The sequence below is a fragment of the Schistocerca gregaria genome, chromosome X, assembly GCF_023897955.1.
Source record: "Schistocerca gregaria isolate iqSchGreg1 chromosome X, iqSchGreg1.2, whole genome shotgun sequence".
In the NCBI taxonomy this organism is placed as follows: domain Eukaryota; kingdom Metazoa; phylum Arthropoda; class Insecta; order Orthoptera; family Acrididae; genus Schistocerca; species Schistocerca gregaria.
Genome location: NC_064931.1, coordinates 277,232,620 through 277,257,147, shown reverse-complemented (window position 1 = coordinate 277,257,147; position 24,528 = coordinate 277,232,620). Strand labels below are relative to the sequence as shown.

The following is a 24,528-nucleotide window of genomic DNA, read 5'->3' as shown; positions in this document are numbered from 1 at the left end:
ATAGACGCTTGTGAGGCAGTGCAATCCCCATGTACACATTTGCCTGACAGATGTGCTGTTCACAGAGTTAGTGACGGAATGACTTGTAATTTTCACATGTCGGACGCTGCTGCTATGCGTTTATCTGTTTCCTTGTATCAGGTATTCGCCACTTCTAACGACCATTTTATATAGGGCTGATGCAGGTATAGTATAATTTCCAAACCGTGATCGGATGTGAACAGTGGGCGCTATACATCTCTGGAAAGCTGTATTGTACTGGTATCACACAGAGCCGATGTTTTAAGTAAGTAGTTTTTTCGTTATACGGCTCGATAACATAGTTTACCGCAGAGAAACGGGAAGAAAGATGTATGTCCTGCACATGAAATATATTTCTTACATTGGAATTATTACAGCGTTACATTCCATACGACTGATAGGTTGGAAACGCAAGCGATCTAACATTATAGCCCGTTTCAAGTGCAGAAAGTTGTAGCCTTAGGAGTGCATGTATTTATGTTCTCTCTTACCAATACCTTCCAGGTACCGATCCTAGATTCCAGAACAATACTTTAGAGTCGATTTACGTAAAAATGCGTCGAACTTCATCGCGCATAAAAATCGTTCGTTTCTTGTTCTGTTACTATACATCGATAAGGAGTGCTAAGCTCCTCGACATGGGCGCATCTGGAGAAATCTCGTGCACTTTTATGGGTGAGGCCTCGGAAAGCTCTAGTCATTCACGAGACGTGGAGTGTAGTGGTCTACTTCTGATCGGTTGCAGATTAATTCGGTAATGGTGCTGCAGGGTGGGTTGGCCAGTGACAGTGTGACGAGGGTCTTTCACTCTCTAATTTTACCCTAAGACAGCTAGAATGCTCTGTGACTCTCATACGCAGAGAGATATATCGTAAATTAAGTACTGTGCTCGAGGTGTTAGAAATGCGTAATGCGCTTTCTGGTATACTTTGATGATTTATGTGTTTGAGAATTAACACTGAATGGACGTACTGCGCAATGATGCTCGCAAAGTAGAGAAGGGGCGGCTTAGCTGAGCACTATAGGACTTAACTTCTGAAGTCATCTGTCCCCTAGAACTTAGAACTACTTAAGCCTAACTAACTTAAGGACATCACACGCACCCATGCCCGAGGCAGGATTCGAACCTGCGACCGTGGCGGTCGCGTGGTTCCAGACTGAAGCGCTTAGAACCGCTCGGCCACACTGGCCGGCGCGGATCTGAAGTACCTGGTTGCAGTTTGGAGAAGCACCACAATGCAGTAGCAAAATCCATGTCCTTCCCCCAGCACCCGTACTGTTTTTTATACTACCTTGTGTTGCAGGCTTCGTTTCCGTCGAATGGTCCAAACACAGTAACTCAGCTTCGCCTGTTTCTACACGGGTTACTGAAGGTGGTAGATGTATCTTTCTCCAACTTCTACTCAGTTCCGACTTACATTGGAACAATGACGTGCGCAAAGCTGAGTCAGGCAGAGACATATCAACTAGGCTGGCTGAGCATGAACGCAGCAGGAGGTTGCAGAATTCAGACTCTGCATTTGCTGAGCATGTACTGAGTGAGGGTCACAACTACCAACCAGTGTCCCATGTACTTCACTTAGCAAACAAAGGCCATAAACTCAACCTGCTCGAAGCCCTGGAAATTAACAAACATCTTGCTCACAGTCCAGATCTCATCCTAAATGACCAGACACAGCTCAACACTTCCCCTCTCCTAAACTTCATATAATCATCTTTGTTGTTCATTATTTCCCACAATCTCTCCTCCTACATATTCCCATTTTCCTCTATTCATCAAGTTGTTTTGTATTGTTGAAGTTGTCTTTGTATTCCACATAGACTACAGTTTCAATAGTTAAGGCTTTCTTTTTACTGGTACTTGTATTACTGTCCATGTTTAACACCCCTTGTAGTTGTCTCATCAGATACTGTTCATATTTTACTTTGCTCATTTATTTAATGAAAACTGTTACACAGCCACTGCTTTGATTATAATGTTAATGTTAAAATGTAGTACCACCACACCCTTAGACTGTAGGTTCCCTCAAACACCTCCACTTTCCTGCATTTATTTATTTCTGTTTATCTTATTGATATTGCTTAAGTTCCTTATGTATTCTGTATTTACATTGATAACTGTCTCTTCTTTTAATTTGTTGTGTATCACTCTCCATGTTTCATACCTCCTGATGAAGCCTTGTCGAGTACTAATTTTATTTTATTTTATTTTATTAGTTTTGTTCATTAATAGAAACTGTTATGTAGGCATGCTATTCCTATTTTGTGCTAAAGGTTTTCCTTTCTACTCCATTGTTATTCATGTACAGTTAAGTTTTAACTTTTTCATTGCAAAGATGCTACTTACTGTATGTTTCTACATCAGTCTAGATGTGTTACTTCTCTTCCAATGTTGTCTGCTAACATTTAACTTCTTTGGTGATAATAGTAAATGTCTGAAGATGGCCTTGTAAGCCGAAAACCGGTTTACAATAAAAGTAATATTGTAGAAGAGAAGCAAACTGGTGCTTTCCATTTATTATAATGTTGTTTTACCAAGAACCGACGGAAGATTCTGTTAATTTGATAGGTAGTGTATGTAAAAATGTAAACGTTTCCACATTTTTTTGTTCGGGGAGGGGTCACGACCTCCTTGCCCCTTCTTTCAATCCGCGTCTGTCTCAGCTGTGCACTAGTCCAGGGAGGTACAAGAAGGTAGCTCTGAATTACAGAAGCCCAACTGTGGGCACACTTTTTCGGGACAAGGTGGCGCGCAATGTGACCTCGTGAGTGCAGCAGAGGAACAGCTTCCGCGGAAAAAAGAGAAATCAGATGGCCCGAGCGGCGTCGGATGCGAAGCGAGGCGTCGAGCGGAGAGCGGAGTGTCCGCTCTCATGCGGCGAGCGCAGGCTGGGAGCGCTGGTGGAATGTGTAGAGGGGAGGGCGGTCGGGTAACGGTGCCGCGGCCGCCGCCGCTGTCGCTGCCGCCGTGGCCCCAGTGCAAGCCCGCCGCCACGGCAGCCGGTAAGTCGCCACTCCTACCGCCTAACTAAACCCGCTAACTCTGTCTCTTCGTTCGCAGACATTTCCCCAATGACTTCTCTCCTTGCTCATTCAACCACCTACAAAACCGTGACATTTAAATATCTACGATCTCCGTACCCGTGTTTCGGTTCTATCGAGTTTGTGGATAAAACCACACCAGCTCTACAAAATCCTATTACACCAAACGTCATTTGCAAAGGCATCGGACTTCTTTTTCATCTTGGATACGAAGATCATCTTCTTCATCTTTTGCTCTCCAGTGTGGTTCTTAAATAATAAAATCTATTATTTCTGGAACCAAATGCTTTGTGGTTTTGATGTGAAAGGTATCGTTGCTTTTTTGTCTGCACTGGTCATAATTTTTTCACATTTTGGTTCTCTAATATCCCAGACAAATCCTTTATTCGGAATAAATACGGTGTTGTTACTCACTTTCATCCAAATATGCGACAGTATAGCAGTATTAGTTCCTTTTTCTCACCTGCTCGCATATCAAACTTATAGCTGTTTGTAGCTGGTAGATAGTCGAAATACTACCCACTAGTGTCTCAGAATTATAGTACTTAATGTTTTTAAAGTCTTGTAACACTTTCTACAGTCGGAAGTTTTGTCAGGTCACCAAACGTTCAGGTGTGTCAGGTTTGTTTGTTTTGTTCTCCCGATATTTCCTGGAATATCCGTGTTTCTTCTCAATTCTAAGCAATCGGTATCTCTCTTTCTGTTTTGCTGGAATAAAAATTTTGCTGATGATGTTACGATAAAACATGTTGCGTTTAGTAATACAAAAGCAGATCACTTCCAGAATTCCTATGTTGTGCTTCCATGTCGTAGGTTGAGTATAAGAGCTGAAATCAATTTGCTGCTCACTCCTCGTTGATCTTTCGTGTAGAAATTCAGAATTTCTGCTTTGTTAATCGTCACTACCACCGAATTTTTTATGACCTTTAGTCATTCAGAACGCTTTCCAATTCAGATTAACGTAGTGGATCATTACCTCCAACAACAATACTAACAATACTTCCAAATTTTTCATATGTTCTGGAACTTTTGGTATGTAGGTCTGTGGCGTACTTTCTCAGTACATCAGTTCTTTGCTTAGTTAGTACCATGGATCATTTTGCACGATAAATCGTTATGACGTGCAATGAGTCATTTTAGATTCACATCAAAAATGAATTTGTAGATATGGTTACATGTTGGACATTTCTAAGTTTTTATGTTTTCTTCGAGAAAAAAGAAAAACGATATACAAATGTGCGTTACTAGTTCCTACCAACCACCCTTTACACATTACAATGATAGAAATTCTTCTACGGAATAGAAAAAGAGTTGTCAAGGAGAAGCTTTTTCAGTTTGTTTTCAAATTTTACTTTGCTGTCTGTCAGACATTTTATATCAGTGGGTAAGTGATCAAAAAGTTTTGTTGCAGCATTGTGCAGCAACACCTTTTGTGCTATAGACAATGTTAATGTGGAATAAGGAATATAATTTTTCCTGCTGGTATTATAATTATGTACGTTATTGTTCATTTTGAGCAGTAGTGGATTATTTATATAAAAATTCATGAGGGAATAAATATACTGTGAAGCAGTAGTCAGAATGCCCAACTACTTAAACAGATGTCTACAAGATGATCGTGAGTGAGCACCACATATTATACTTGCAGCACGTTTTTTGACCAATAAAGACTCTTTTTTTAAAAGACGAGTTTCGCCAGAACATTATTCCATATGACATCATTAAATGAAAACATGCAAAATATGTCAACTTACTGATTTTTCTCTCCCCAAGAACTGCAGTGGTTCTAAGTGCAAATGTGTTGTTTTAGGAATTCCAAGATGTGCTATTTACAGTTTAAATTCTCACTGATATGGACATCTAAGAATTTTGAAGTTTCCCAGTTATTTATTAATTTCTCATGATATGTTACACTTTTAGTTGGTGTAGTACCCATAGATCTGCAGAACTGAATATGTTGTGTCTTTTTAAAACTGAGGGTGAGACCAACTGTAGAAAACCAGTCCATGATACTTTCAAGAACTTTGTTTACCATTTCTTCTGTTTTTGTGTGTATGTTTGAATGGATTACAATAGTAGTATCATCGGCAAAAAAACCTAATTCTGTCTGTTGTATATTGGATGGAAGATTGTTTATATACTTGAGGAATAATAGTGGACTTAGGATTGGGCTCTGGGTAACCTCATACATGATTTCTCCCAATTCAAAATTATGCCCGCAGACTGTATTGGTTGAATTAATAAGTACAACTTCCTGCATTCTTTTGTTAGGCATGGCATTATCCATTGGTTGGCTATATCATCAGTCCTACAAAACTTCAATTTATTAGTAGAATAGTGTGATTCACACAGTGACTAAGAAAGGCTTTTGCCCATAACTGTTTTCTCACAAATATAATATAAAATTATCTTGATTATGTTAATCTAGTCTTGAAAAACCGTTTTTATATATAAAATGTTAAAGTAAACAGATAAGATGTACTCATAACATTCATGTACGGAATTAAAGACATTTTATAGTGATAAAGCGTTTTCGTTGGTGCTATTAAGTTATTTTAGTGTCACATACAGAACATTTTCTAGGTTTGTAGGAATTATCTCAGTACAAACCCTGGCTTCTTTCACATTACTTTTAATAAGCACACATAGTATTGGTAACCTAATGAATATTTAGTTCATTGATAGAATTACACATTTACTAGGGAAGGTCTATGTTGAATTTACTGGTCCTAGGTTTATTCTGGACAGGTCTACAATTGCTTTCGAATTAGGCATCTTTCATGGAAATATTTATCTTTGCTGTCTTGGACCATGAAAACAATAGCCTTTTTCTGTTTAATAAAACATGCTATTTACATAAAGCTTTCCCAGTAACTTTACAGAAGCTGTCCACAGCAGGAAGATAAAACTCAAATTAATTTATTTTAAAAAAGTTCTTGGGTTTCAAATATTTTGTGTGACTCGTTAAGTACATGGTCTACTAGCATTACAAAATATTTCCTGCCGTCGTTGGTATATGTGAATTGTAAGCTATTCAAATATGTAAAATATAGAATTCTTATAAGCTCAATTTGATTGGTGTTTTCCATTCTCTTTACATGTAATAGTATTCCTAGTAAGTGTTCCGTGTAAGTCACGAAATTTTAATGCAGTTGTAATAGCAAATTAAGATTGTCAATTAAATTAAGAACCGAACCAAAATCTTGCCATTCAAGACGACCATGCCTCGTAAAAAGAGATTCCACAATAGCTCCTCCAATGACTCAGGCATTTCGCTGCGTGGGAGGAGCGCCGTTCCTAATTAAGTTCACTGCTACAGCCGAATGACGTAGAGTCTTTAAGACCTCATCCATTACTGGCGGAGGTACAGGTTTGACGACGCCAACAACTTCGGCTTGGACTGGCCATCGCCGCTAGGCTGCCAATACATACCGTAAGCTATGGGCATGTTTTACTGCCATTAGGCACTACGATAGTCACAAAGGGTAGGGTTCGATGTTTCTTACCTAATTTACGACCAATAGCACCATAAAGCTTGTATAAAAACGCTACGACGTCAGAGGGGTCATGTCTGTGCGTGACGACAGGACAGATTCAAACAAGCTAAATATTGTTAACTGTGGGTAACCACTCGTCTGTCAGATAGTATTAACAGTAAATATAGGAAGCAGGCGTGGACACGAGTTCTCAATGATAACCTTCAATAGAAATGATGATCCAGAAGCGGAACTTCTGTATGCACTCATGTCCACGAGCTATTTGATGTTGACGATAACAAAAAAAGAGCCATTGCACTTGATGCTTGAGAAACATCCTCTATTAGCTTGCGGCTGGCACCTATTACTCGACTCACTTGACATGTCGGCAATAAAATTATTTTAATCGAAGTATAGTGAGCCGGCCGCTGTGACCCAGCGGTTCTAAGCGCTTCAGTCTGGAACCGCACGACCGCTATGGTCACAGGTTCGAATCCTACCTCGGGCATGGATGTGTGTGATGTCCTTAGGTTAGTTAGGTTTAAGTATTTCTAAGTTCTAGGGGACTGATGACCTCCGGTTTTAAGACCCATAGTGCTCAGAGCCATTTGAACCATTTGAAGTATAGTGTATATCTTCCAGTCCATATGTGGCATAACAGCAAACCAGTGCTTAACAGTATTGGTTAAAAACAGTCTTGGTTGCAATTTTTTATTTTATTTTTTTTATTTTTCAACGACGCGTTTCACCTTATTTAGGCATCTTCAGGTTACCTTTTCTAGATGGACGCGAGAGGCACCAAGATCTGCATAACGCGTTCCCGTTCACAGGAGTGAGTAACATTAAGAAGGGGGCTCAGGTGGTAAGCATAATGCGCCACAGCGTCGTGTGCCAGCACTGAAGCCCATGGGCTTCTTACTGTTACTCACTCCTGTGAACGGGAACGCGTTATGCAGATCTTGGTGCCTCTCGCGTCCGTCTAGAAAAGATAACCTGAAGACGCCTAAATAAAGCGAAACGCGTCGTTGAAAAATTAAAAAAAAATTGCAACCAAGAATGTTTTTAACCAATACTATAGTGTATATTTTATAGATAAAAGTCCACTGGCTGATTGTACTTCCTTTTTTATTCGTTTTTATTTTCTATACTTTTTCGGAGCGAATATGCAGTAGTTTGCTTTTCACTAGCGTCCATGTGTGTCTTCCTTTCATCTAATAATGTAACATCTCTCACGCCCGACAGCTTGATCAGGTCATTACAAAAAGCCTCAATTAAAAACGAAAAAAAGAAAATACAGATAGCAGACGGATTTTTATTCATAAAGAGTATATTTCACTGTCTCTGTACACCTCGTGAATCAATTATGCCTTCGTTAGGAAAGGTACTGCTTGGGCAGATGTCTTACGACATAGCAGTTATGATGCCGTAATATCCAAGTTGTAGGGAAGCAGGGTGACACATTTGGATGGCGTTGGACGTGGTTAGAGCCTTGAAACATTAGAGGCTGGCTGCAGTCAGTGCGAGGTGAGCTGGCACTTGAACGTCGTATGTAGAGGCAGTCGAGATGATTCCAGGAGGGAGGAAAAATTAAACAGCAGTACAGGCAAGCCCGAGCATATGTAACAACCCAAGGATAAGACCATTATCTTACCTCAGACCTGTGGTGCGCATATCCACTGCAGTGGACAACTGTTAATGTCGCTTCTTTGGCGTTTTCAATCAGTCCGGAGGCTACAAGTGTACACAGTCTACTCAAGTGGGTACTCCCTGCTTGTGCTGTGCCCTGCGTGCATTTGCACCCTCAGGACTGATTGAAAACGCCAAAGAAGCGACATCAACAGCTGTCCGCCGCAGTGGAATGTGTACCATAGGGCTAAATGCTCTTGAACGTCCAACGAGCGCGGCACTCTCTGTGACTAGAGAAGGAGAAGTAATGGATAAGGATATCAGCCATGTCCTCTTCAAGTGAACCAATCCAGCATTCGCCGTTGTCGATTTAGGGAAGTCATCGAGAATTTAAATCTAGATGATCAGACAGGGATTTGAACCCTGCTCCTCCTGACTGTGAGTCTGATCTGCTAACAACTGAGCCAGTGCATTCTGGCTAGGTATCTGGTAGTAGCCTTGGCTGACGCTTACGCCATCAAACTGTTTCCCATCTCCTTCCAGAGATCGTTCTGTAAGCTCGGCAGCCAACAAAGTGCGTTCACCTCACCCAAACGCACCACGTGACTGGACTCATGACAGGTGGATAACGTCCTGACAGCAGATTATCCCGGTGGGAGATTCTCTTCGCCAGTTTATCTGGTGCTCTCATGGTACACGTTAAAATGCACCCAACGGTAAGTGAGCGTTACTGCGATAGTACTTTGTAGTGGTTAGTACCATATTAGGCCGCTACAGCATGTGTTCAGCGGCCTATGGAGATGGAATCGAGCAGAGGTGTGTGTGGCATATGGGCCTGGCTCTTATATGATGCACAAAAGTAACCTACCTGGTGGACGAGAACACCATACAACTAGATTAGGCAGCTCGTTCTCCTTACTTGAATGTGTTGGACAAGCATGAGGCACTACAGGCCCAAGGACTGTACTCAAACGGCACCACCGCAGACGTGTACTGACTTCCAGATGGCATTTGCCCAGCAGTAAGTGCGTTACAAACGGTGCTGGATGGCCTGGACCTCGGTGTGACGAGCCGCCATGCTTACAATATTGCCGCTAGAAGGCATCACATCCCGCACTGACGTTCTGAACACAACTGACGGAGGTGCACCACACACGGTAAATGTGGCTTGTTGTCCGACATCAAGTGCGCTTCACGATTACCAGGGCATCTTTAATACTAAGGAGATTAGCAACAATGTTGACCTGCTGCGTATACGAGAACAAAGAATGGGCAGCAAAACTCTCAAACATTTAAAGTACGTCTGTAATTGGGTTGCCAACGGTCTTTCCGGAGTTGTAACATCGGCTTCCCGTCAGATCACCGAAGTTAAGCACTGTCGGGCTGGGCTAGCACTTGGATGGGTGACCATTCGGTCTGCCTAGCGCTGTTGGCAAGCGCGGTACACTCACTCCTTGTGAGGCAAACTGAGGAGCTACTTGACAGAGAAGTAACGGCTCCGGTCTCGTAAACTGACATACGGCAGGTAGAGCGGTGGGCAGACCACATACCCCTCCATATCTGCATCCAGTGACATCTGTGGGTTGAGGATGACACGGCGCCGGCCGCTGTGGCCGAGCGGTTCTAGACGCTTCAGTCCGGAACTGTGCTGTTGCTACGGTCGCAGGTTCGAATCCTGCCTCGGGCATGGATGTGTGTGATGTCCTTAGGTTAGTTAGGTTTAAGTAGTTCTAAGTCTAGGGGATTGATGACCTCAGATGTTAAGTCCCATTGTGCTTAGAGCCATTTCAACCATATTTGATGACTCGGCGGCCGGTCGGTACCGTTGGATCTTCCAAGGCCTGTTCGGACGGAGTTCTAATTGAGTTCCCCTTGTTGAAACAGTTATTGCAACTCAGATCGAATGTGACGCGAAGTACATGTACTGTAACAGGGCCAGGAAGGCATAAACCATTCCAGTCTACGTCTTTTGCCCGTGGGCACTAAAATATAAATTTCAAAAGTGAGATGCAAACTAGTAATGCCTAGTTAAAGACTAGTACGTGCAAGTAGTGTTGGGTAAATTTCCTTTATAGTACGGCTGTCACATAGAGCTTAGAAATGATGAATGCTGAAGTGACGAGTGTCAGTTCTTTAGCAAGAAACAAATGTGAATCGCTATTGTAATGAAAATTTGGAGCGCAAGTTCAGTATAGAACAATAAGCAAGTAGTGCTAATCCAACAGAACATTATCAAATTCGTAACGCATTTTAGTGATACCTGGTGACCGCCAACTTAAAATATTGATTTTGATATCAGAGAAACCCAACGAGTCTATCGCCTAGTCACTAAGTTACCACAGCCGTCTGAACATATTTTGTTGCAAACATCTTTTTAGCATTCATTTTACCACAGGAAATCGTTGCGCCAACCACCTGTGTAATGGAGGCAAAGATAAACCTACATCCTCTGTGCAGTTCGCTGTGTCTCCAGTCGTGAACGGGACACAGTGGCTTGTGTGCGGTGTTTAGCTTATCAACATGCCACAAGCCTCGAATTTGAATGCGTTCTCAATCTACGTCGAGAACAATTGTTAGCAGGGGATGTTGTCCTCCGAATTATCGTACAGCGACGTTATTCCAAGACTCAGCTGCTATCTTTAAACACAAAACATTGAAGACTTTCCTCGTTGTGGTCTTCCGCTCTTAAGAATACCAGCTAATGACCGCTCGTAGCTACTCCGAGTAGAACGCGACATTAAGAGGCAACTGCGAGGGCTTGACAGTACGCATGAGTCACCACACGGACAGGTGAGTCTATGCCTTCTTATAAACAAGAGTAAAAACCTTCCATCACCGAGATACGCAAAGAAGGTGGGAAAGTGAGCACCTGGAATGGGACCTGGTGGATTATTTTCACTGACTAGTGCAGGATTTGTCTGACGCCTGGTGATCATCGTACAGTGTGGGGGCACCAAGTTACCGATTTGCGTCTCGGGCATGCAGTCCCATGCGTTTAGCACAGGTGGATGAGTCATACTGTAGGCTAGTTCATGTACAGAGGAAGGGCGTCTCTCATCGCTGTGGAGGATAAGTAAGGGCTGTGCACTACCAAGATAGGATCCTCCAATCTCTTGCCATCCCTACGGCCAACATAGCGGTGATGGGTTCGTCTTTCGAAAGTATCAGAGATCAATTCACCTTGCAAGGCGATAATGAACGAGCACACTGCACCCATCTCATATATGCCTCCCTCCAATAGGAAGGAATGAAGCAAGCAGAGTGGTTTGTACTGACGTTGAAGTGAAGCAACATAGTGTTGAGCGTCAGTCAGTAGCACATTTTAATTTCACAAATGCACAAAGATGTGCACTTTTGAATAGGCTGTCTTTATTTTGGCTACTGTTGTTATCTCTCAGCAAGGTTTGTTTTTCACGGTCCAGTCACATTAGTGTGACCACCGTCTATGTTCGACGTCATTGTGCAATTATCACTCACAGACTGCAGGTGGCAGCACTAATAGTGGAGAATATATAAAGTGTAGCCGGAGGGGGTGGTGGTGTGGGGTGGGGGGGGGGGGGGGGAGGACGTGGAAAAAGCGCGGTCGATGTTGTAATGCGGAAACAAAGCGATATATCTGACATCCAAAAAGGCATCATCATTGGCTTTCGGGGCAAGTTGTTGTTGTTGGGTTGTTTTGGGGGGAAGAGACCAGACAGCAAGGTCATTGGTCTCATCGGATTAGGGAAGGTCGGGGATGGAAGTCGGCCGTGCCCTTTCAAAGGAAACAACCCGGCATTTGCCTGGAGCGATTTAGAGAAATCACGGAAAACCTTAATCAGGATGGCCGGATGCGGGATTGAACCGTCGTCCTCCCGAATGGGAGTCCAGTGTGCTAGCCAATGCGCCACCTCGTTCGGTCGGGGCTAGTATGGAAGCACTGCCGAAACAGCTAAGTTTGTAAACTGTTTGCGTGCCGCCATGGTTAAGGCATACCGCGAATGGCAAAATGGCGCTATCCAAAATCGAAGCCGAAGCAACTGTGGCGCACCACGGTCATAGATGACAGCTGCAGAGACGTGTACAGGCGAATAGACGTGCAACTGTTGACCAACTGCCCGTCAGATGAACCAAGGGGCTACCAACAGTGTCTCGTTGGCTGGTGTGGCCCGAGCGATTCTAGGCGCTCCAGTCTGGAACCGCGCGACCGCTACGGTCGTAGGTTCGAATCCTGCCTTGGGCATGGATGTGTGTGTTGTCCTTAGGTTAGTTAGGTTTAAGTAGTTCTAAGTTCTAGGGGACTGATGACCTCAGATGTTAAGTCCCATAGTGCTCAGAGCTATTTGAACCATTTTTGAACAGTGTCTCCCCAACAATCCTTCAGCGAATGTTGCCTCTGCAGTAGGCACCTGGTTCGTGCACCCATGTTGCCTGCTGTTCATAGACGACGAAGCTGAAATTTAAACGCCAATACCGCAATTGAACTTTCACTGATTGGCGACAGGCGACCTTTTCAGATGAACCACGTTTTATGCCCCATCGGACAGATGGGCATTGGCGTGTACGGCCGCGCGACAATCGTCGGAATGGTCCAGGCAGGAGGAAGCATTATGGTCGGGAGAATATTTTTGTGGCGTTCCCCGGATGATCTCATCATCCTGATAGGTACAGTGGATCAGCGCAGGTACGCATCTAGCTTTGGGGAGATGTCCATCCATACGTGCAGTTTGTTTTTCCCTCGACGCGATTGCATCTATCAGGAGGACAGCGCAACGTGTCACACAACTCGCACTGTACGTGCGTGGTTTGGGGAGCACCAAGATGAGTTCATCATACTCCCCTGGTCACTAAACGCACCGGATTTAAATCCAATCGACAATCTATGGGACTACTTCGATCGGGCTGTTCGCACCATGGATCCTCAGGAGTGAAGCCTAACACAGCTGGCCGCGGCACTGGTGTCGATACCTCCAAGGACCTCACTGTCACTCTACCAGCGCATCCAAGCTGCAAAACGTGGTTATTCAGACTTTTGACAGGCCTTCATGTTAATATGTATTGTTACGTAAGGCTTTTTTTTCATCCTCTGCTATCCTCCCATGTAAGCCCTCATGGGTTCTGGTGTGGTATAAAACGTTTTCTGAGTAGTTCATATTGGAATACAAAAGGGTATAGGACACGTGGAAAAACCGGAAATTTCAGTATGGCAAAGACCTCCATGCATCTGCTAATATGACGCATTTTAAATGCCATGGTACCCAAATGCTTAGAATCTGCATTTTTCACTGAAAGGAAAAAATTGAAAATTTGTGGTAAGGTCTTCTGGGACCAAACTGCTGAGGTCATCGGTCCCTAAACTTACACACTATTTAATCTAACTTAAACTAACTTACGCTAAAGTCGACACACACATCCATGCACGAGGGAGGACACGAACCTCCGACGGGGGAAGCTGCGCGGAAAGTGACAAGACGCCCTAGACTGCGCGACTACCACGTGCGGCGCATTGAAAAGAATATTTCAGCGTTGTTGAACAAGAGCGTACCATTCCCTGTGTCAGTACATTAGTATTTGCTACACAATTCGCGACCTTCCCATTTTCACAACACGTTTCACTTTACCTGCCTTTCCGAGTGAGGTGTCATAGTGGTCGAAGTGTTCGGTACCAGCGAGAGTCAAATCCCCGCCCAGCCACCCCTATTTAGGTTTCCCTTGACCTTTCTACATCATTTAAGGCGGATGCCGAGTTGGATATCCCAATAAGACCACGGCCAAAATCGTCCCCTATCGTTGTAAAACTGTCAGCTATAAATCGTCATTACGGTTTTTGGTTTAAGTGATCAGTGAGACACATAATCGAGCTAATCCCTCTTCAAGAACTACGACGTTGGCTGGACGTTCGTCGCAAACCTTCATCCTTACGTCTCCCGCCACTGTCAGGTGTTTTTCGTTGTGAAACTAACCAGTGCTCAACAATTTATCAAATACTTTCTTGTCTGGGTCCACAGATTTGGGAAGGAAGACGCTGAAGGATGGCTGCCAAAATGCATTGCGAGCAAGATTGATAGGTTACTGTACAATCAGTGGTTGTCTCCATCGTAGAGATAGTCTCCAGTATGTTGTCGATCACACATGTACATCGCACGAAGCACGCGAGACATTAGTTTGAGAGCCCTTACAGCAACTAAGAATCTAAGATGCGACAGTTCACCTACGACGGAACTTCCACTCTTTCGGAAGTAAGGGGTGCAGTGTCGCTGCTTGACCGAGAACAGAAGACCAGAATCGTTAAGATCATTCCTGTATTCAATTTTTTGTCCCACAGGCTCGGCAAAATTAACTTTAGAAATGACATCGTGTAACACCGTAAACTGCTGTCAAGAAGTGTTGTTTAATAAACGACCAGTTTCGGTATTTGACGATTTTCGATCACAGCTTGGGTGAAGAACAAAACTTACATTGGAATAAAAATTCGCCTGGAAACGGCCTAGGGAGTAAACATACTTATTTAATACAGAATACTTTTAATAGCAACTTACGTTATACATTATATCATTTCTTAAGTTTATTAGAAATTTGGAATATAACCAATATAAAATATTTTTCACGAAATAAATAGGTCTGTAGGTTGATTTGGGTCGTGACACATTGCCAAGAAACACAGTAGTAAAGCAATGATTTTTCGTAGCAACGCCAGGCAGGGTGTAAATTTCTTCCAGAATTGTATTAGCCTATCCTGAAGAAAGACGCTAGTCAATTCAGTTTCATCTCCATTCATAGAACTCATCTCTCTACATACACATATTTATCATTGCCTGAGACAAGTTGTAGTACACGAAGGCCCTGTTAAGGGTTATTAGAACATCTCGTTATATCGTCAGAAGCAGTTCACCTGTAATACTTTCAGTGAAATGAGGTTGTTGGTACACTTTTCTCGCTTTGGAAGAAGAATTCTCTGGAATGGAAGTACCTGGATGTTCACCTCGAGTATTCGAACGCTGAGGCAGCCATACACAGCGGCGTACTTCACGCGTCATGCTGTGACTAATATGCCAACTTCTGAAGATGGCCGATAAAAACCGAAACCGCAACTGTGACCGAAGTAAATAACCGTGTGTAACCATCCATTCTGTTCAACTGATCTTCCATGCCCTTTTCCATCTCTGACACAACCACAAAGTCACCGGGTAACCTCAAAGTTATTTTTTGTTCTCCCTTAAGTCGTCATTAGTTTTTTGTACTGCCTTACCTATGCACAGATTTAAAAACATAAGGGATAGGCCTCACCCCTCTCACAAGCACAGCCTCCTTTCCACGACCGTGGACTGTTTCGTTATCTAGTAAAAAAGGACGGATCGTCGCTTCTGTGTTAGTCTCCTATCCTTTTCATGACGATTCATCTGTTTTAGCTAACAGTTGGGATTCTATAAACATAGGGAAATAACATATTCTCGTCCTCTGAGCAGATTTGATGTGCTGATTTTTACTTTACAGTCCAAACTGCAGATCGGGAACACTTTCTCAATTCTTTAAGCAACTGGTGAGTTTCCAGGATTTCATACTTGATGGTAATCAGAAATGGTTGCCACGCTAAAGTGGACTAAGAGCGTATACCTCGTAGCATTAAACATCTTAGATTCCTTCATGTATCAAGGGTGCGTACAGAATGAATTCGTTCTAGTTCTTAAAAGACCTTGCTTCACTGTTCTGTGATGACATGATATGCAGATCAGCAAGATCTACGCATATGAAAAAGCAAGACGCATCCACCATGCGGGGACAGATCAGCCAACGGAGACATTCAGAAGTAACATTTTACTCATCGTCTGCGCCAAGGCTCGTAAACTGCTCGTAGTCATATCATGGCAACTTTTTGTAATGAGGAAGGAGCATAGGTTCTTGTCTGTTTCACAGTCCCCAGTAGACTGATTCGCTCTTCGACCAATGATATAACGAAATTTTTTATCGATGTGGGAACGATGAGTCTTTTGTTCGTTTGTTTCAAAGCGTGACATACTGGTATTTTGTGGGACTAAGGTTATTGTCTCCAGCCAGGACTGGATTCGATTGACGTTTTGATCTATTTGTGAGATAAAGCTTATTTTGGATCTAATAGTGTACAAGAAAGACTTATCAGAGAACGTATTTTTGGATTGATACATTAACTTAATTTATGCGGTTATTGCAGCTGCACGGTCGATTTCACTGGTGGGTGCTACCTCTACCAAGAACACTTCGTCAGAAATAGGGTCCCTAATAAATTATATGTGTTTGATGTAATGTTTAATGCGACCTTGGACGCAATGGAGCAGTTCTGATGTTGGCTGTACTTTATTTTATGCTCTGATTCACTAAGTGCTCTTCAGTTTGTTTAATGCCGGTAGAGAAAGTTGTTGAGAGTCCTCAAGATTCCCTACGAGGGCTACAAAAGCAGGGAACCGAGCTGTCGTGCTTTAACTAGTAGGTCACATAGACAGAAAGGAACTGCGCTGTGTTACGCCGCAGCCAAGCACAGCTGGGACTCTCTCTGTTGTTCCGCTGACTGCCCCCAGCAGCCGAGAAACAGCCCCCGTCTTAGCAGGAGAGGGGATGGCAGTAAGAGAGGAACACTACCAGGCCCTTATGTATGTGTCGTGCTTGCCAACGAGAAAAAGTAAACCTAAGCGACTTGAGCGTAAGTATAGTGTCTTGTGATTCAGGGATTCCTGTTGTGACAAGACGACTCTACTGGTACAGCGTGCTAGCGTTTTATTTGAGTGTGTTGTATTTGTTGCACAGAGTCCAGCCATGCCACGCCTGGGGACATGGCAGTATCTTGCCTATAAAAGTTGTGGGGCTTCATGCCTGGCGCTATCTTTTCAATTAGACACTACTTCGGCAGCGAGCATGTTATTTTTGCCCTGATTAAATCTAGTGGTTTTCCATTTGGCATTACGAGTCTTTTTGGAGCTCAATCCATATCTTCCCAATTAAGAAAAATCTGAGGTGTTCACCTGAAATCGAATCTGGGACCTCCTCATAAGTAACTTGCGACGCTACACACTCAACTGCGGCACAGTTTTGTGTGGAACGAAGGAAAGCAGGAAGATAAGGTTCCAACGTCCCGTCGGGGTCGTTAGAAACGTAACACAAGCTTGGAGTGAGGACGTATAGGGGAAAAAATCGGCGTGTGCGTTTCGAAGGAGCAGAGACAAGGCTATCGTCAGGAGTGCCCCATGGAAGTGCGATACGACCGCTGTTGTTCTCTATATACATAAAGTATTTGGCGGACGGGATGGGCAGCAATCTGGGGTTGTTTTCTGATAGTGCCATAGTGTATGGCAAGGTGTCGAATTTGAATGACTGTAGGAAGATACACGACAACTTAGACAAAATTTCTAGTTGGTGTGACGAATGGCAGCTAGCCCTAAATGTGAAAAAATGTAAGTTAATGCGGATGACTAGGAAGAGCAAATCTGTAATGTTCGGATACAGTATTAGTAGTGTCCTACTTGACACAGTCAAGGCGTTTAAATACCTGGGCGTAACGTTGCAAAGCAATATAAAGTGGAACGAGCATGTGAGAACTATGGTAGGGAAGGCGAATGGTCGACCTCGGTTTATTGGGAGAATTTTAGGAAAAAGTGGTTCACCTGTAAAGGAGACTGCGTATAGGAAGCTGGTGCGACTTATTCTTGAGTACTGTTCAAGTGTTTGGAGTCCGTACCAGGTCAGACTGAAGGAAGGTATCGAAGCAATTAAGAGCCGCGCTGCTTGATTTGTTATCGGTAGGTTCGAACAACGCGTAAGTGTTATGGAGATGCTTCGGGAACTCAAATGGGAATTCCTGGAGGGAAGGTGACGTTCTTTTCGAGAAACACTATTGAGAAAATTGATAGGACCGGTGTTTGAACCCGACTGCCGAACGATTCTACTGCCGCCAACATACAGCGCGCGTAAGGACCACGAAGATAAGATACGAGAAATTCGGGCACATACGGAGGCGTAAAGCCAGTCGTTTTGCCCTCGCTTTATTTGTGAGTGGAAAAGACAAGTAGTGGTATAGGGTACCCTCCGCCACGCACCATGCGGTGGCTTGTGGAGTGTCTATGTGGATGTAAAATCTCGGCATCTTCCTTAAGTAAATTATGGAAATAATGGAAAACCAGCTGCTGCAGATTATGGATTTAAGAAGACTGAACATCTAAGGTCATCAGTCACCAGGACAGAATCCATGTACCCAATCTGTCTGCGTATAGAGTAAATTCTATGTTCAAGTGTCAGAAAGTTTTCTAAATGTTTGAGTAACATGTATGTGAGGCGATAAATTGGTACCAGCCCAGTATTCACTTAGTGGGGGGTAGAAAACTGCCTAAAAACCACAAAACCACACTCAGGTTGGCCGCGTCGGAAACCCGCCAGGCGGATTCGAACTGGGGCTAGCTCGTCCCATCCTGGAAGGGGAAACTTTAACATGCATAGCTATCTGGGCGGGTGAAATAACGGAAAACCAATCTGGATTGTCAGATGGGTATTTGTTCTCTAACGCGAAGGATCTGCGTCACCACTGTTGGTTGGAAATTTGGAAATTTGTAGTAGGGTCTTATGGGACTAAACTCCTGAGGTCATCGGCCCCTAAGCTTACCCACTATTTAATCTAACTCAAACTATCTTACGCTAAGGACAACACACACACCCATGCCCGAGGGAGGACTCGAACCTCCGACGGGGTGGGCCGCGCGGGCTCTTGGTTGTTTGTATTTTATCTGACGATCAGATAACGGCGGCAAAATTTTAAAATTTATGTGTCGTTGCACATCTTATACTATCCCGTAGTAGGAGGAAGAAGCGGTGTTTTTCGGAAATCTGATTAACACTTTGGGGAGCGGTATGTCTGCCGGGGGAGGGGGGGGCTAGATCATCGGAGATGTGGAGAAGGCCCTGCTTGTGGCTACTGAGGGTGCAAGGTGCAGTCATCTGCAGTTGTGACTCATGGCGGCATCAATGACACCTATCGCTTGGGTTATAAAGCCATTCTCAGTTCGTACTGGTAGCTGGCAAATATGATCTAACTAGCAGTGTGCAAGCAGAGCTTACATATTAGAGTATCGTACCCATAATTTATCGGGGTTCTTTGGACTGGAACCGAGTGGATAGTCTCAGCCAGAGGCTACGTCGACCATGTGGTGGTATTGGCTCGCTGTACCTGCGTTACAGGATGAAGAATTATAGATTTCGCCTTGATAGGTCAGGGGTGCACTGCACAGAGAAAGCAGCTATTAGAATAGCGTGACTCCTCGACTGCACATGGCTTCTTTTTAAAGCTCGGCGAGAGTATTGTGTCCTCCGATAAACACTGGTCAGTCGATACGCAGAGAGCGAAATCTGATCGCTTAAAAAGTTAAGACACTCCGGATGTCAAGATTTCAGCAGTAAATTGCCAATGCATTCGTAACAAAGAGAATAAATTAACCGCGATTTAGGAAAGCTGTCGCACTCAAGTTATACTCGAAATCCGTAGTAGAAAGATGGTTCAAATGGCGTTAAGCACTGTGGGAGGTAACATCTGAGGTCATCAGTCCCCTAGACTTAGAACAACTTAAACCTAACTAACCTAAGGGCATCACACACATCTATGCCCGAGGCAGGATTCGAACCTGCGACCGTAGGAGCAGCGCGGTTGTGGACTGCAGCACCTAGTAGTGGAAAGATACGAAACATTTAACGAGGTATGGATCGCATATCGAAAAGACAGGTTAAACGTCATAGGAGGGGGCCTGGGGGGGGGGGGGGGCAGCGGTGTTCATTGCAGTTTACAAAAATATTGTGTCAATTCAGTCTGACTGTGAAGTTATCTGGACACGAGTAACTGGCCTAGATGAACTCAAGCTCCTGACCACCCAATTCCGCTTTAATAGTTACTGAATCATTCCAAGAAACCTTACGCCTAGTAGCACGTAAGTTCCCCATCAAGCAATATTACAATAGAGTTCAAAATTTTAAGGACGAAAGTAACTTTCGCAGGATGTTTCACTACCACGTAACATAGCTCGATGAAACTTGCTCCGTAGATAAAAAGAACTGCTACAGTGTAGCGCAGAAGATAACCGAAAGATATAAGAAATGAAACGAACAGAAATGACACTTTTATTCAAAGATAATAATTACTATTATGTCACTGCAGTTTTGATGGTCCCTTTGGCATTAAAAAAGGCCAGGCATGGTTCTTAATAGGGTGTGTGAGCACCATGGATGCAGTGCATGCTCTCATGCTGGCCACAAGATTGGCAAGGAGGTCCTCCAACAGTGTGCTTCACAGCTGCTGAATGGTAGTTGGCGCATGTGAACGTAATGCGATACGTCTCCCTAATTCACCCCACACGTGCTCGACGGGATTGAAGTATGGGAAACAGGCAGGCCAGTCCATTCGCCGAATAACCTCTCGTTCCAAGAGCTCCTGCACCTGCGATGTTCCTTGCGGCGCGGTCGCACATTGTCATCCATAAGTCAGCGCGGAATGCACCCCTGAAAACACGCACATGGGGAAGGAGTACTGTGGCACAGTTACGTTACCAGTGAGTGCATCGTCTTTATTGAGTTGGAGGCCAGGCAACATTATGTCTCCCCACAATCGGACCAACAAGCGATCACGTTCAAATCAATGAACACGGTGCACTCACCGGTCAACGTAATTGTGCCACTGTAGTCCTTCCCCATATGCGTGTTTTCAGGTTTTGCATTTTCAACCCTCACTTCATTTTTATGGATGAGAATGCGCGACCGCAACGAACAGCGCCAGAGGAGGAGCTCTTGGAACAATCGAGCACGTGAAGGCTGCGCTGGGGAGACATATTGAAGCACGGCCACATGCACCAACAACCAACCGTCCAGTAGCAGTCGGGCACGCTGCTGGAGGAATGGAACGCCCTACCACAAAAACTTCTTAACAATCTGGAGAGTAGCAGCGGATCACACATCCCATAACGAACAATGTCCCACCTTTTGTAATGTCCAGGGGGCCATCAAATATCTCTTAAATCCTACATTTTTCGTTAACTTCAAAAAAGTTCTTTAGTTAACGTGACAAATCTGGTCACGGTTTGATTTGTGGCAGCACATGTAAAGATCTTTTATTAGAACTTTCAATAACATGATGATCCACTTGACGTCTGTACATATTTGTTATTTAGTTATAGACTGCACAAAATAATTAAAAGATCACTTTTTCGAAACCCTGTAATTGTCTCATATTGCGGCACCTAAGTTAGAAATTTGATCCAATCGTGCTTCCAACCTTCCTCCGTAATGATACAAAAGCCTGGAGGCCTCCGACGTCACCCTCGGGCTCGGCGACGTTTCAGACAGCAAGGTGTCGACACATGCGAGAAGGCCGCAGCTCAGAAGTTCTTGCGAGCTATAAGCTGGGCTAATGACGTCACATTAGCGCCAAATTGTACCACAATTCTTCCCAACGCCACCGTGGATATGTCACACGATGTCGACGACGAAAGGGTCTCAGTGGTCGGCATAAACCGTGTCAATGAAACACCCCTTCCCGTGGGGCGTTGACTCCCCCAAATTTTACAGTTGAAAACGACAGTTCGCATTGCGCTGAGCAAAAGGAAGACAATCGTGACACCCTCGGACGTTTCAAGGACGTAGTAGGGTTTAATCCCCACTAAACGCGATCGCACGCCTTCGGAATGCAGCGCGACACCACTTTTTGCTCTCGTGTACAGGATGGAAACACTAGGAAACGTTCAAAACTATTCAACGAAATTTGAGCCTGAATGAGCAAAGGATACTTATGCTTTTTCAACCCTAGCGTTTTCCGCCCTCCTGTGACGTGATCACGCGCGAGTGTAACATTAAGATGTGCGTGAATAAAACGGCAGAAAGTCCCTCTAAGACCACCCAGTTCGGCAACACCCTCGGTCCCACTCACGAAACTTTGTTGCGCACGTTACAATTGTACCTGTCAGAAACTTTGGCACCAGTATAGCCTGGCGTTTCTCCAGCGTTTTAAAGTAGGCAAACCACACCCAAGGAGTGTTGAAGGGGTTGCCTAACCCTCAGGCGCTAGAGCAGCCACCAGGCTGAATTGGTGTCGAAATTAGTGAAGGTACATTTCTAACGTGCTCAACGACGGTGCGTGTGTGACGCCGAGGATGTAGTCGAACTGGGAGGGGGTGGGGGAGGGGGTCTTACAGGGACTCTTTGCTGTTTTATTCACGCACATGTTTGTGTTACACTTCCGCGTGATCACGCCACAGGAGGGCGGAAAACACGAGGGTTGAAAAGCATAACCCTTTGCTCATTCAGTACACGCTCAAATTTCGTTGAATGGTTTTGAACGATTCCTAGTGGTTCCAGCCTGTACACTAGCGGTCGCGCCGCACTTCAAAGCGACGCGACCACGTTCAGTGGGGATTAAGCCCCACTATGACCTTAGAAAAGAGTTAAAACGGCCGAGGGTGTCGGCAGTGTCAAAGATTGTCAATATCGTCTTCCTGGTGCTCATCGCACTGTGAACTGTCATTCTCAACGGCGAAATGTGTGGGAATCAACGTCCCAGGCAAAGGGGTGGTTTCATAGACGCTCTTTGCGTCACCCCCTGAGGCCTTTTCTTGTCGATTCTGAGCAGCTGTGTGTCCACCCATAAGGAAACCGAATGATTTCAGCGTTGAGTGTAGCGGTTCTGACCACCATGGCACAGACGTCAGAAAGAAGTATGAAACGTGGGTAAGAGGGACTGTGACGACCTTCTCATAGTGTGACGTGTCCACGGTGACGTTGGGGAAAATTGTGGTGTAATTTGATGCCAACGTGACATCATTAACCCACTTTACAGCTGACATGAACTTTTCGAAGCGTCATTGAGGCTGATGGTGATGTCGCGGGACACATGGCTACACGCCATACAAATACTTTCAGAAACGTCTTCCTGACACTTAACTCTATACTCGATGTTAACAAATTTCTCTTCTTCAGAAACGCTTTCCTTGCCATTGCCAGTCTAGATTTTATATCCTCTCTACTTCGACCATCATCAGTTAGTTTGCTCCATTACTACTTTAAGTGTCTCATTTCCTAATCTAATTCCCTCAGCATCACCCGACTTAATTCGACTACATTCCATTATCCTCGTTTTGCTTTTGTTGACGTTCATATTATATCCTCCTTTCAAGATACTGTCCATTTCGTTCAACTGCTCTTCCAAGTCCTTTGCTGTCTCTGACAGAATTACAATGTCATCGGCAAACCTCAAAGTTTTTATTTCTTCTCCATGGATTTCAATACCTACTCCGAATTTTTCTTTTGTTTCCTTTACTGCTTGCTCAATATACAGATTGAATAATATCTGGGATAGGCCACAACCCTGTCTCACTCCCTTCCCAACCACTGCTTGTCTTTCATGCCCCTCGACTCTTATAACTGCCATCTGGTTTCTGTACAAATTGTATATAGCCTTTCGCTCCCTGTATTTTACCCCTGCCACCTTTAGAATTTGAAAGACCGTATTCCAGCCAACATTGTCAAAAGCTTTCTCTAAGTTGTGCACTGTATATTCATCAATCGATAACTTTACAGTGATATTAGATAAACCAGCTTACATCAGCAATAAAGTAGAATTAAAAGTTTAAAAAAAAGTGTAGAGGTTGAATTACTTAGAGCCTACTTAATACTTGAATTTATGTTACACATGTTTATACATATCTCATCGCGCATCATTGCACGCTCTGAACACGCTACTCACACATCCTTTCTGCTGACATCGGGTCAACGGTGATACCCCTACCCCTCCATAACATGCTTTGCACGTCCCCAGCTGTCTGTCTGTAAAACTGAGTCTGCATTCCTCCATAATAAAGGAGATACTGAGCTCGGGAAATTGAAAGGAGGTGAGCATTTTCCGTCATAGGTCTTCGGCATTTAATTTTCCAGTAACATGCATTATACTGTTAAAGTATATTGTGAAATGGTAGGGATGATTCATTTTTTAAATTTCTACGAACCATTAAGTTTTCTATCAACCTTTTGCTATATGGAAGTAATCGTTTACTGTGTAGTATGTATTTTTAAGAGACATATGATAACTGCGTTTTAAACATGTTTTTGTTGTCATCTGTTTCATTGCCTTCGGCAATTTATTGTGCAATGTGATTCTCTGTTACAAAATGGTATTTTGTGCTTTTGTTAATTTTTTCTCGATAAATGTAAGTCAAGTAGGTCTTTGTTCCATAATCATGAATAGAACTCTCAATTACTTTCTTTGCCAGAAGTCTTGGTAGAGCTATTTATTGCTGAAATACTCGAGTTCAGCGCTTTATGCTTCTCAAAAAACGTAAATGACTCTGACGACAAGTACCTGTGTTAATGAGTATTATCTCACTGCACTGGCATC

At 43.8% G+C, this 24,528-nt stretch overlaps 1 protein-coding gene across 1 annotated transcript in view; it reads left to right on the top strand.

Annotated features, from left to right (window-relative positions):
* Nucleotides 1-2,878: 2,878 nt before the first annotated feature.
* LOC126299053 (RNA-binding protein 12-like) overlaps nt 2,879-24,528 on the top strand; it is an 81,368-nt gene continuing 59,718 nt past the window's right edge. Inside the window, exon 1 of the mRNA XM_049990710.1 lies at nt 2,879-3,024. The gene's annotated coding sequence lies outside the window, so the exon portion shown is untranslated. The remainder of the gene's footprint in view (nt 3,025-24,528) is intronic.